The 14,269-nt window shown below is 41.9% G+C and overlaps 1 long non-coding RNA gene across 1 annotated transcript; it reads left to right on the top strand.

Moving 5' to 3' along the window:
- Nucleotides 1-716: 716 nt before the first annotated feature.
- On the top strand, nucleotides 717-6,910 carry LOC129639612 (uncharacterized). Its single transcript, XR_008708503.1, has 2 exons — nucleotides 717-1,997; nucleotides 6,629-6,910. It is a non-coding gene; the product is annotated as an uncharacterized LOC129639612 (long non-coding RNA).
- Nucleotides 6,911-14,269: the final 7,359 nt, after the last annotated feature.

Raw genomic sequence — 14,269 nt, forward strand, 5'->3', positions numbered from 1 at the left:
AAAGTGCGGGCCTTGCTCACCAACGCTTGGTCTCCCCATGTCATTCTTCCCTTTAACTTCCAGCTGAGTGTCCATCTGGAGCGCGGATGTCCTCTGCGACCATTTATTTGCCTGGGCTTCTAAGACCCACTCGAGAAGGTGTCTAAGGTGGGGCACCTTCCGCTATTCGAGAGGGCGCCTGCGGCCTCCGTGGTCAGAGCTAACCTGGTGTCACGGGTTATATTGATTTTCCGCGTAAACCAAGCCACTCAGCTTCTTTTCTCCACTGAATTTTCCTACTGAGCTATCTTTATTTCAGCCGCTTTTCTCCACTGAATTTCCTCACTGAGCTATCCTCATTCTATTACTCTTTATATCTTTGATGAATAAATAATTAAATAGGTCGCCGACGCCGTCCCCGCTTCGAATACCCTGGATCAGCCGGGGCTGGACCCCGGCAGGTGGCGCCCGAGACAGGTGATTCGAAGGTAGGTCCCCAACCCTTTCCCCCAGTGTTGAATATTAGGGACGGATAGGACCCCACTCAGGGTGCCGCGGACCCCCCTGTAGGATAGACAGGGCGAGTAGGAGTGGGAAGTGTTGAATGTGTTAAAGAGTTAGAGAGAAAAAACGGTTTCTGAAGTTAAAAGGCCAAAGAAAAGCCTAATCTTTTGAAAGCTAAAAGCTTTATCTTCTAGAAGTGTTGAAAGTGTTAAACAGTTAGTTAGAGAGAAAAAACGGTTTCTGAAGTTAAAAGGCCAAAGAAAAGCCTGATCTTTTAAAAGCTAAAAGCTTTATCTTCTATTATACTTAATTTTCTGACATGGGTAACACTGAAACTAAGAATGGCAACTCTTTATACAAGTAATCTTGAAACTGTTAAAGAGGCTACTGTTAATTTAGATACTTGGGTGAAGGTAAAAAACAACTAAAAACTTATCCTATAAATATGATTAAAAATGTTCTGGACCCTCATCATGAGGCTGTGGGATAGCCTATGGGAGAGGCTATAGCGGTGGATGGTAGTGGGTTTCCTTCTGCGCAGATCATATTTTCTGCCATTGACAAAGGAAAGGAGGGAGACTGTGCTCTACCTCCCGAGGAAGGAGAGGGCTTACAGGACGCTGCGGCAGGGCGCCCTGGCGAGCCCCCTCCCCCTCTACACAAACCTTTAAAAATTTATCCAACAATTTCTGATTTAAGGCGACTACCCCACCTCCGCTTGCATCTCCCAGGGCCTAGGAATTCCCCAGTTTACATCCAAGCCTCCCAGAGCATTGCCTAAGGCTGAAAAAGAATTAAAAAAAAATTTTCTTTTAAACAAAGGAGCTTTTAAAGAATACACAATATACAGAACCCGCTCATTGCAGAAAAACCCCTCAGGGGGGGCCTCACCCAAGCAAAAATAAAAACAAAAAAGGAGAAAAATAAAAAGAAAAAAAAGTGAAAAAGGAAAGAAAATAGAGAAAGATGTAAAGATAGAGAAAGAGCTAAAGAGTGAAAAAGAGAGGAACAGAGAAGAATTAGGGAACGCAACAAGATAGAAAAAGGAAGTTAAAAAAGGAGATACAGAGAAAAAGATAGGAAAAAAAAAAGATTAGGGAAGAGAAGAGGGTAAAGGGAAAGAAACGAAGGAAAGAGAAGGGTAGTGAAAAAGGAAGGGTGAGAGAAAAGTGAGAAAGGCAGGAAGAGAGGAAGAGAGAGAGAGACAGTAAGAGACGCTGTGACCAGGTGCCCTGGCGAGCTCCCTCCCGCTCTGCGCAAACCTTTAAAAAACAAAAAACTTATCCACCACTTTCTGATTTAAGGCCATCGCCGCCGCCTCCGTTTGCGCCTTTCAGGGCTCAAGAGTTCCCCACTTTGCCCCCAAAGCCTCTCAAAGTGTTACCTAAGCCTGAGGAAGAGAAAAAGTTTTTGAACAGTGGAGCTTTTAAAACAGACTGCGTGCACAATATGCGGAGCGTGCTCCTTGGAGAAAACCCCCTCAGGGGGGTCTCACCCAGGCTAAGAGAAAAACGGTAAGGGGATTTAGCAACAATATTAACCCTTGACGAGCTGGTTACTCCAATTCCAATGGGAGTGGCTGGCCCCCTACCTGAGGGCATTGTAGGACTTGTGCTAGGGCGTAGCTCGCTTTCTTAAAAAAAAAAAAAAAAGAAAGAAAGAAAGAAAAAAGAAAAAGAAAATTTCGGTGGTGCATGGTGTAGTAGATTCTGATTATATTGAGAAATTAAAATTTTGACCTCACCGCCTACTAAAACTGTGCAAATTAATAAAGGTCAAAGAGTAACACAGTTTTTGCTTTTACCTTAGTATCAGACAAAAAAACTCTTGACTTCTCAAGCTAAGAGCCGCAGAGCTAGTGATCTAGCCTTTTGGGTGCAGGAAATTACAGCTCCAAGGCCTTTAAAAGATCTTTTAATTCAAGAAAATAAAATGTCAGGGCTATTAGACACAAGAACAGACATCTCTTAACATTGCTGGAAAAAACTGGCCCGGTTCCTGGCCCACGCATACTACTGAAAATGAGTTGGTGAGATTAGAGAAAGTGGTATGCAGGGTGGGAATGCTGTAGAAAAAAAGGTGAGGGAGAGTTTAAAACCTTGAAGAGTAGTGAGTTCTCCATTGCTGGAAGTATTCAAGCAAAGATTAGATGGTTACTTGTCATCTAAAAAGCTATAGACCAGATTTAGTTTACAAAACGATAACTGGAGAAGCTTATAAAGATGTTGTACAACACCTCTTTACTTGCTTCTCATATTTAGGTGCCAAAAGTTTTGAAAATTGATAATGCCCATTTGAAGATTGTTTACTAACTTTAAATGATTTCCAAAAATTATTAGGGGACATTAATTGGATACGCCCACATTTAAAACTGACTACTGCAGATTTAAAGCCTTTGTTTGATTGCTTAAAAAGCGATCCTAATTCCAGTTCTAAGCGAAAGTTGACTAAGACGACAGAGGGCTCTTGTTAAAGTAGATGAGACTTTAAATGATCAGTTAATTAGGATTAATATTACCAAAAGATGAGATTAAATTATTCTTGCCACAGAACATACACCTACAGAGTGCTTGTGACCAGTGACCCCAAGAAAAATAGTTTTATCTTATCCCAGCTTGGTGGCACAATTAATTATAAAAGGAGGAAAAAAGAAGTGTAGAACTTTTTAGAAAAGAAGTAGCAAATATAATAATTTCACTTAATAAGGATCAACTGCAAGTCTTTTACAAAATAGTGATGATTGGCAAGTTGCCCTGATAGATTTCAGGAGTCAAATTTTGTTTCATTTGCCCTCAAGCCCCCACAGTAGTTAAAAGTTCAAAAATGTTAGATTGGAAGTTTGAGGATACCTGTGGAACTTTCCAACCCTATGTAGTTCCTATGCTCCCCTTTACCCTATGGGGGAGGGACGTGCTGTCTCAAATAGGAGATACTCAGAGAAGGGTTTTCTCAATTTCTTAGTCATCAACAGGCGGTACAATTAACAATACTTTATATGTTGTTATAAATACATAATATAAATATATTTACATAATTACAGTTTGCCTAGTTAGGTATGGGTATAAATAAAATATAATAAAGGTATACCTAATTCTATTTATAGATCTATACTTGATTAATTTGTATATAAATATGTATACTATATATGCATATTATATATATACTGTATAATTAAATATATATTGCAGTAATATAATGTGTGAGTGGCTGATATTAATTGGTATGGATTGATGTACTGTGATATATGTTCTATATACTGTATTATTATATATGTGTGACATGTATTATTGCAGTGCATTGGTTTGTGTTGGTTGGTATTAGATGTGTACGTGTTGTATTGCTGTAATATATATTAATTAACATATTAATTATAAAGATTAATTCAAGTATATTGATTATGTCAATAAGTTTATACTTGTTGCCATATATAAATACATATATAAATACATTTTGCATTTAGGTATATCTGTATACTAAAATGAGATAAGGAGGTTATACATATATTATTTAAATTTATACAGAGACTTAAACTAAACATTAGACCTAAATTAACATATCTTTAAATTCATGTTGTTAAAATGTAAATTTTAAAAATTAAAAAATTAAATTGACAACTGCTTGACAATTCCTTTGCCATAAAACCCCCATAGGTGTAATTGGGGAAGCCAGACAAAAAATTGGTTTTATGGCAAAACGGCTCCCTAGAGTGGGTCCATCTTCCCGCTCAAACTAAAAAAGTAGTGGCTTCTTATCTAGGATTGATAGCTACTTTGATATTAAAGGAAAAAAGAGGAGCATTGAATTATTTGGTAAAGAGTCATCAGAAATTGTAATTCCATATAATAAGGAACAATTTGATGCTCTTCTAATGTTTGAAAATTGGCAGATTGCTATAGGAAACTATTTTGGTCAAAATTTTTGCATCATTTACCTTCACATGTTTTGCTGAATTTTATATCCAGACATCCAGTTATTTTTCCTGTCAGATGTAAACAATCTCCTATTCCAAATGCTCAGATAATTTTTACTGACGGATCAGCAAATGGTAAAGCCTCCATAGTTACTAAAAATCACCAAAAGGTTTTAGAAACACAAAAAACTTCAGCTCAAAGAGCTGAAATAACAGCAGTCATAGAGGCTTTTGCTATGTTTGCAGATGAGGAATTTAATCTTTACTCTGATTCTCAGTATGTGGTCAGGCTGATTCCACACATTGAAACTGCGGTTTTGCCTGAAAATAAAACCACCATATTTCATTTGTTAACTAAATTACAGCAACAAATTTGGAAAAGGAATAAAATATTTTTCATTGGACACATTCAGGCTCATTCCGGATTGCCCGGCCCTTTAAATGCCTTTAATGATTTGGCTGACTTGTTAACCAGAAATACAGTGGCTGCTGTGATTGAGGAGGCCAGAGCCTCTCACTCACTTCATCATCAATACGCTACTGCCTTAAGGTATCAATTCCAAATTCCTAGAGAGACTGCTCGAGAGATTGTGCGTTCTTGCTTACACTGCCCTACTGTTTCTAATAGTCTACCTATGGGAGTTAATCCTCATGGTCTCAAACCTAACGTACTCTGGCAAATGGATGTAACTCATGTTTCTTCATTTGGAAAACTGTCCTTTGTTCATGTAACTGTAGATACCTTTTCTCACATTATTATTGCAACTGCTCGTACCGGAGAGGCAGTTAAAGATGTGATACAACATCTCTTTACTTGTTTTTCATATTTGGGCCTGCCAAAAGCTCTGAAAACTGACAATGCTCCTGCTTACACTTCTAAGTCTTTTCAGGAATTTTGTATAAAGTTTCAAATTAAACATAATACAGGCATCCCTTATTATCCACAGGGACAAGCCATTGTGGAAAGAGCACATCAAACATTAAAAATCCAAATTCAAAAATTAAAAGAAGGGGAGTTTAAGTATAGCTCTCCCCATCAAATCTTGCAACATGCTCTCTTCATAATAAATATTCTAAATACTGATCTGGCTGGAACTACTGCAGTGCTTCCTCATTGGTGCCTGGAGCAATTAAATGCAAAACCATTAGTCAAATGGAAGGACCTCCTCTCAGGACAATGGAAGGGTCCTGACCCATTATTAACTAGCGGTCGAGGATGTGCGTGTATTTTTCCACAGGATGCAGATTCTCCAATTTAGACAGGCTGATTCGCCATGTTGCAGGCCCCCAGACATCCAGTTCACCCATTGCTTCGGTCACAAAAGAGGAGCCCGCCAGAAGGGGAGGCAAGATAAACATCGAGATCCCGGTGGGACCGACGGGGCTGCTGCAGCGCGAACTCCAACCAGAAAATAATTCTACTTATTCTGATTTGGCTTGTCTACCCTCTCCTTATGTTTTTTCTCTTTACCAACGATTCTGGAAAACTTAATGTACATGTGACTTTAAACTGGTGGACCCAATGTAGTGACCTGTGAACAATGTATGCTCTCATCTTGTTTAAACCCTCAATATAATGTTTGCTCCTTTGTAAGTGTTACAACGTCCACCTTATCTTATAATGTAACCACTTATTGATATAACTATAGTCTTGCTGTATTACAACAACTTCAGGATTTAATGCGATTGCGACGATTTGTGGGCTTACTTATTTTAGGAATATCAGCTTTAATAACCGCAATTACTTCTGTTACTGTGGCAGCAATATCATTGACTCAACAAGTGCATACTGCCCAATATGTTGATATCATGTCTAAAAATGTTTCACTAACTCTAGCAACACAGGAAGCTATAGATAGGAAATTAGAGATGAGAGTAGATGCCTTAGAAGAGGCAATAATGCATATTGGGACTGATTTACAGGCTTTAAAAGTGAAAATGGCTCTGTCTTGCCACGCTGATTACCGGTGGATATGCGTGACATCTTTAAAGGTAAACGAGACAGATTAAGAATGGGAAAAAATCAAAAATCATATCTCAGGTGTTTGGAACAGCTCTGACATTGGCCTGGACTTAGGGAAACTTCATAATCAAATACAGACCCTGGAACACTCTCGACTGGATTTTACCGCCACTGGAGCAGCTAATGACTTTTTTCACACCTTCTCTAACTTTTATTTCTGGAAAAAACATTCTGTCTAATCTTCTCATAATCATTCTTCCTTGTATTGTCAGGATTCTTCGGCAGAACATTCAGAAGCTTGCGACTGAGCTGCATCTGGCTGTTTTAAGAAATAAAAAAGGGGGAGATGCCGGGAGACGGCATATTGCATATTGAGTGATGATCTGTAATAGCTCAACTGGAATCCTATCACTGCCAGGAGCCAGCGTGAGGCACTCCGCCCATGACAAAGGTCATGAGGAAGGAGGCTCGGCATACGCAAAGGCGGGATCGAGCCTCAGGAGTCCCCCTGGAAATTCTCGAGCATCTACCCCCAAAACCAGAGTCTGCCTACTTTCTGCTTTGTGCTTTCACCTACACCTCTGACTTTACAGGGGGCTGTCCCTCACTACCTCTCTCTGAAAAAAGAGTTAGCTTACAGCTCCAGTTAATAATTCCTGAGTGTGACAGTGTTTAACCTACAAACTCCTTTGGAAATCCTCTAGCCTGCCTGAATAGGTTTTTCCAGCCACATGTGATTGTTCAGAGCCTCCCAACTGTGAGAGGCAGGAGATGTTCTAAACTGCCTAAACACAGATTCCTTTGAGTAGTTAAAAGATTGATTAGAAATTGTATTGGTGAAGGGTTTTTCACTTGTTGGGCCAATGTTTGCTGCTAAGTCTCCATACTCCTTACCTACTGTGTCCTTGGCAGTGTATTGATTGATATAATGGGTGTATAGAAATGTAAAATGCAGCTTTGTCCAATGCTTTTTGGAAGGCTGGTGCCTGACTTTGGAATAATCACCTTTAGAGAAAAATAAGTTTCTTAAAATGTTAACAGGCCTCCGGGCCAGAAGATGATGTCAATCACCTGAACTTTTGCATATGATAAGGAAGAAAGCCTGGCTTGCTGCATGGCTCTACCCCTTCCCCCATTATCCTCTATGCATACCTTTAGGTATAAAAACTACTTTGGAAAATAAAGTGCGGGCCTTGCTCACCAACGCTTGGTCTCCCCATGTCATTCTTCCCTTTAACTTCCAGCTGAGTGTCCATCTGGAGCGCGGATGTCCTCTGCGACCATTTATTTGCCTGGGCTTCTAAGACCCACTCGAGAAGGTGTCTAAGGTGGGGCACCTTCCGCTATTCGAGAGGGCGCCTGCGGCCTCCGTGGTCAGAGCTAACCTGGTGTCACGGGTTATATTGATTTTCCGCGTAAACCAAGCCACTCAGCTTCTTTTCTCCACTGAATTTTCCTACTGAGCTATCTTTATTTCAGCCGCTTTTCTCCACTGAATTTCCTCACTGAGCTATCCTCATTCTATTACTCTTTATATCTTTGATGAATAAATAATTAAATAGGTCGCCGACGCCGTCCCTGCTTCGAATACCCTGGATCAGCCGGGGCTGGACCCCGGCAATTGACAATCATTTCCATAGAGTACACTGTGTAATGAGTTTTAAAGGTCCCTTTGACCCTCTGATCTATAGGCTGACTTAAAGATGTTGTGTTCAGGGGAAAGGAGACACTTTGACGCCTTCAGTGTTGAACTCATAGGGTTCTGGGTGGCCAAAGCATTGTCCAGTATCAAAAGAATTTTAAAAGGCAGTCCCTTACTGGCAAGGTACTTTCTGCATCCAGGGACGAAGCACTGATGAAACCAATCCCCCAAAGGGTTCCTGCTGTCCAGCCTTCTTGCTGTACAACTGAAACACTGGCAGAGCAGCTCTATAGGTTAGGGGAGTCCTGATCATTTGCACAAACACCTGACGGCATTTACACAAAATCATAGAATTAGCCTATCTCATTCGGTCTCAAATCCTGGAGCTCATTTCCCTTCCTTACCAATGAATGTACTTTGTGGTATTTTGTCCAGAATAGAGCACTTTTGTTTACCTTAAAACCTGTCCAGACAGATCTCCTTTCTCCTCAGGGATTTTCTTTTTTAAATTTTATTGGAGTATATTTGATTTACAATGTTGTGTTAGTTTCAGGTGTACTGCAAAGTGATTCAGTTATTCATATACATATATGCATCCTTTTAGAGAATCTTCCCTCATATAAGTTATCACAGACCGTTGACTTTCCTGTTCTATACAATAGATCCTTGTTGGCTGTCTATCTTAAATACAGTACTGTTTATATGTTCATCCCAAGCTTCTGATTTAACCCTCCCTGCCACGTTTCCTCCTTGGTAACCATAGGTTCATTTTTGACTTCTGTTCACTCTTTTTCTATTTTGTAAATAAGTTTATTTCTATCATTTTCTCAAATTATATTTCCACATTTGAGTGATGTGATATTTGTCTTTGTCTGACTTCACTTAAGGAGAAGGCGATGGCACCCCACTCCAGTACTCTTGCCTGGAAAATCCCATGGATGGAGGAGCCTGGTAGGCTGCAGTCCATGGGGTCAGGAAGAGTCGGACAGGACTAAGCGACTTCCCTTTCAGTTTTCACTTTCATGCATTGGAGAAGGAAATGGCAACCCACTCCAGTGTTCTTGCCTGGAGAATCCCAGGGATGGGGGAGCCCGGTGGGCTGCCGTCTCTGGGATCACAGAGAGTCGGACATGACTGAAGCGACTTAGCAGCAGCAGCAGACTTCACTTAATATGAAAATTTCAAAGATGTCCATTTTCTCCACTTTTATTCAACATGATTTCAGAGTCCTAGCCGTGGCAATCAGAGAACAGAAGAAATAAAAGGAATCCAAGTTGGAAAAGAAGTGAAACTGGCACTGTTTGCAGATGACATGATACTAGACATAGAAAAGCCTCAAGTTGCTGTGAGAAAACTACTAGAGCCCATCAATGAATTGGTCAAGTTGCAGGATACAAAATTAATACCCAGTGAGTTTCTTGATGACATATGGGAAAGCACCTGTTGCCTCTTGTTTGCAAAAGCTGCTTCCCCTATTATTTAGATATTTTGAAGTCAAACCTCTTTCTGAAATTATCAGATCATCCTTTGCTGGCATTAAATTTTCCAGCTTTAGATCCTTCACCCACTTTTGCTTTAGGATGTCATAACGACTTTGCTTTTTCTTCAGTCATGTTTGAGTCTATAGATATGCCTTGCTTATAGCAATCCTGCACCCACATACAAGCTATGGTACGGGGAGGGAGGAGGGAGGAAGGTTCAGGATGGGGAACACGTGAATACCTGTGGTGGATTCATGTTGATATATGGCAAAACCAATAGAATATTGTAAAGTTAAAAAATAAAAAATAAAGTTAAAAAACAAAAACAAACAAAAAGAATATTTAAATAAGCTCGAAAAAAAAAGATAAAAACATACTTCACAAAAAGCACAAGAGTTTCACACCTGCTGGTGTAGCTGCAGTGATGGCTTCATAAAGTCCCTTTTCTTTTTCTTACAGTAGTCCTTATGCTGGATTCATTCATCTTGAAATGTTGGCAACCATGACTGCAGAATCAAACCAGTATACAAGGAGCAACTCAACTTTTTTGTATAATGTCATGACTTCTCTCTCCTTCGTGAGAGCACTTCCAGCATCACTAGGGGCACTTCACATGAGTCCTATTGTGTTTCTCAAAGTTGAGAGTATCGTACTAAACAGAGTAAGAAATAGCTGTGAACCACTGGTGATCACATTTGCTGAGTTAACAGTTTAGTCCACAAACTGTTCATCATAGATGAATAGTGCTATTCATGATCCATAAGAGTGTGTGTGTGTGTGTGTGTGTGTGTTGTTCTTACCCATTTCAAGTGCAGCTGATCTAAGTTGTATGCTTACCTGTGGTACTGCAATTTCTGAATTGGACTCTGGACCTTCTAGAAAGGTTATTTTGCTACTTATATACTTTTAAGATCTGGGTTGCTGAGGGGAAACAGGGGCTTGGAATTCCTGTTCCACTGTATTGCAGATGCCACACGGACAAGACCATTTTTTTTATTTCCTGATATGAACAATTTCACTCACTGTCCATTATCATTGGCAAGAAATTCCCAATTCTCTTGTCCTGTCATCTTGTTCTGAACCACAAAAGGAGATTCAAGGATTTCTGACTCATTATACAAAATATAAAAACCTTTATACTTATACTGAAATACAGCAATAAATGGGATATACTTTGTTCATAAACACAAATATGGAAGTCAAATTAACTTTCAATTACAAGAAGGTATTTCAATAGTGCCACAAAGAAAGTCCTAAACAGAAAAAGTTACATCGTCCAGTTACTGAGGTCAAGCAAGAACAAAACAAGACATAAAATGTGTTCCCTTCAGATCCACCTTGGCACTCAATTACTTGGAATACTTACTTCTCTTTTCAACCACAAGATAAAGGATCTTCCCTGGATGTCACTATGTGGGAGGAGCTGGCAGACTTGGTTCTGGAACGTGCCCTGCCCATGGCGGTAGCGCTCTGTCTTTCTCAGCTCTCAAGGCCTCTCTCTACCTCATCCCATGATGGAATTCAGGACCTCCGAGGGCTGACAGCAGCAAGTGGACACTACAGAACCCCAGTGGTTCTGGGTGGCTATTTCTTTCCCTTCTTTTTAAGGGGCTTCACATATATATTTGACAATTCCTACTCTGACCTGAGATTGCCCTCCTTAGACCAAAGGTCTCACGTCCCTGACAACTGTACTGAGACAACAGAGAAAAGAGATGTTCGGCTTGAGAGCTCTGCCTGAAGCCTTCTTACACCTAATATTCTGGGGCGTTGCATTCCTCAGTCCAGTTGCATGGGTGTCTTCCTAAAGGGCCTTGCCCCTTTGATTAAAGCCTTCTTGGGAAATGCCACATCCCTGAAAGGCCCTGAGTGCTTTCTCCACTGTGGACCTTGCAGAGAAGGAATCCCTGTCCTAGGAGTGATAAGAGATAGGAAATCCATGGCATAAGTAAGGGGGCCCAGGCAGAGACCTGTGAGGGAAACAAAACGTGGTAACCTGTCCCTTCTCTCCTTCAGCCAGACTTCTCAGGCAACCTCTGTTCTAATAAATAAACTTTATATTTTAGATCTAATAGATATTTTTTATACAAAGGAATGGCTGTGAGATGTTGTTTTTGAGTCCCTTACTGATCTTATAAGCTTATCTGCAAGTTAAAACGTTCAGATATTTTAAGATGTCTGAATCCTCATATGTATGGACAGATGACCCCCTTGTCAGCAAATACTATCTCTTTTTTCCTCTCTTCATATGTCACATTTATTTTGGCATAATTATTATTATTATTGCTCTGGCTATGTATTACAATCTAATAGTTGGACCCGAGAGTCCCTCTTCTTAATGCCTCATACATTTCACAGTAATGAGAATAAAAAGGGAATTAAGGGCACAAGGTCAGATCAGGCTTGCAGGAGTGAGAGGGTGAGCTTTAGACTAACTCAGATCAAGGGCCTATGGCCATCCCTGTCACTTAAACAGCCATGGAGAAGTTTGTCACATCATTCAACTCTCTGAGAGTGCCTCGGGCTCTTTAACTGTGAAGGGAGTTTGACAAGCCCTGTCTGGAAGGACTGCTGGCATGTGGTGGTAACTGTAAAGCATCTGCCACAGTGCCTGGCAGGCACCTACCATACCCCTCCCTTCTCAGGACTGGTGGCTATACTTTGCAACGAAGATCTCACCTCCCTTAGGCCTGATATAGGGCTTCCCTGATGGCTCAGCAGGAAAGGATCCGCCTGTGATACAGGAGCTGCAGGAGACGCAGACTCAGTTTCTGGGTCAGGAAGATCCCCTGGAGGAGGAAATGGCAACCCAGCCTAGAATTCTTCCTTGGAATATCCCATGGACAAAGGAGCCTGGCGGGCTACAGTCCATGGAGTCACAAAAGAGTCAGACATGACTTAGCAATACAAGAAGAAGAAGAAGAAGATGATGAAGAAGAAGGCCTGGTATAATAAGTGAGGGAGAGCCTTGCCTGACAGTCTTCCCCTGAGCTTTCTAGAACTGACATCAAAGGGGAAGGCATGACTCTCCTTTGCTCCCTCTATTCAGGGATGAGTATACCCCTCAGTCTCCACTCGGGCTTCACAATTTGACTTCTTTTGGAGCCTGGGGAATCCCCTCCTTCTTGACCTGAGGCCTATCTCCTCATAATAAGACAGATACCTCACTGTGAGCCTGCAGGAGGAAATAAGGGTGGCCTTATCTAGCCAAGCCTACCCATAGTCTCACAAGAATGAAAGCTGTGGCAAGCTCCTTGGGAATGACAGATGGTTCCTCTCAGGGGCCCAAATCGGGGTCCCAAATGTGACTCTCATCCAAGCCCAAGAGTCCCCCTTCTGTTGACACCACCATCAGATCAAACCCCAACTTTCCTGATACTCCTCGGTCAGAGCTGAAGGGCCCCTTGGCCTGGTAAATCTGCCTGAGGCCTTCTAGGCTGAGAGTAGGGAACATACTGTGTGGCCATCCTGGTATTTGTGTTCTCACGTTCTTTGCTGTCCTCACCGTCCTGGAAAGAACCTGGAAATATTCCCCAACTGGAAACATTCCTTGACTTGCCTTAAAGCTTCTCCACCCAGGCCAATAGTTCCCTGATCCCTGAGGAAGAAGAGGAGTTTGCCTCATAGGGCCACCACAGGCCATGGTCTTCTGAGGCTAACAGGAGTGGAAGGAATATGTTCTGTCTCCACTGTTTTGAGGCGAGTGGTCTTTTCAAGAATTCAGGGTTCTTACCTTGACTTCTGGCACAACGTGGAAATCATCCTTCTGCTGAGCTTCAGCTGCTCCCTTTGATCAGGATGAGGTTCCTTACCTCCATGTGATCCTCTGGGAGGAAGTGAGTAGGACCCACCATGTCACAAGGCTTAAGTGGCACAGTCTCAGGCCTGACAACAGGGACAGTGCCTTCTATATAGCCGCCTTCTTTCTGGGAGTGATCCTTCGCTGTCGGTCAGTATCATCAGTTGATTCCTGATAGGAACGGGGTACCCTTCCTCAAGCTGATAGAGGCTCCCTCCATTAGCCCAAGGACTTTAAGGTCCTGAAGCCATTCGCCTTCAGAAAATAAGGGATAAACCTAGTCTGAAAGCCCTGCTTGTTCCCTCCCAGGGCCCATTACAGTTGCAGGACTTTCTAAGAATTTATCTGTAATGGGGTAGTTGGCTGACACACTCCTCATACAGGACTGTACAAATGTCATGCCTGGGATTTCCACTCTATGATGAAGAGCCAGCCTGTAAACCAAGGTCATCTCCTTGAAACCCTCCAGGCAGAAGTCACGGGGCTCTTGAGCTTGCCAGCACTTACCTATGCCTCCCAGGGCTAACTGGAGAGGAGGGACTTAGTGTCTTAGTGGAGAGGCTACATTTAGTGTAGCCCTGTCGGCTGTGGATTGAGGGGCTTCATGTCCACACTCTGGGTCCTCACTTTGACTCTGCACCCTTCCTGGGGCTCTATTCTCTGCAGATTCCCAATGTCCCCACCTCCCACGGACCTGAGTTCAAAGTGTTAACCACAGCAGCCCAGAGAGTTCTGGACTTCATGGGCTTGCCAATGAGGACGGGTCTTTACAGGAGCCTTCTGTTCTGGATGGGTCTTTCCATCACCCTCACTCAGGTTAATCACCATCACTTCTGCGAGACTGATTCTCTCTACCAACCTCAGAACTCTGCGCCAAGACCAGGTTTCTTAGGTCTCTGAGAAGCCTGAAGAATAAGTGAGGCTATGCTAAGGCTAATAGGCTAAGCCCACCCGTTCTGAATTTCTCTGCGTCTGAGATCAGAAGGGAGTG

Source organism: Bubalus kerabau, chromosome X, assembly GCF_029407905.1.
Source record: "Bubalus kerabau isolate K-KA32 ecotype Philippines breed swamp buffalo chromosome X, PCC_UOA_SB_1v2, whole genome shotgun sequence".
In the NCBI taxonomy this organism is placed as follows: domain Eukaryota; kingdom Metazoa; phylum Chordata; class Mammalia; order Artiodactyla; family Bovidae; genus Bubalus; species Bubalus kerabau.